The sequence below is a fragment of the Brassica oleracea genome, chromosome C7 (assembly GCF_000695525.1).
Source record: "Brassica oleracea var. oleracea cultivar TO1000 chromosome C7, BOL, whole genome shotgun sequence".
Taxonomy (NCBI): Eukaryota; Viridiplantae; Streptophyta; class Magnoliopsida; order Brassicales; family Brassicaceae; genus Brassica; species Brassica oleracea.
The window spans coordinates 45582002-45582489 of record NC_027754.1 but is presented as its reverse complement, the minus strand read 5'-3'; positions in this window follow the sequence as shown (position 1 = coordinate 45582489).

Below are 488 nucleotides of genomic sequence, written 5' to 3'. Positions count from 1 at the left end.
TAACACGAAGACATTGGAATGCAATTAAACATGTCTTTCGTTACCTACAAGAGACTACTGATTTAGGCTTATTTTACCCTAAAGATTCAAATGGTCAAATGGTTGATTTTGCAGATGCATGATATCTTTCAGATCCACACAAAGCCCGATCGCAAACAGGATATGTTTTTACGATCGGAGGCACTGATATATCTTGGCGTTCTCAGAAACAAACGCTTGTGGCTACCTCTTCAAATCATGCTGAGATCATCGCACTCCATGAAGCAAGTAAAGAATATGTATGGCTAAGATCTATAAGCCAGCACATTTGTTCAAGTTGTGGGATTGACAAAAGTACGGGGCCAACTATTTTATATGAAGATAACGCGGCATGTGTTGCTCAAACGAAGGAAGGATATATCAAAAGCGATAGAACCAAACATATACCTCCGAAGTTCGTCTCATATACTATTCTTCTCATACACTCAAGAGCTCGAGAAGAAGAAAGA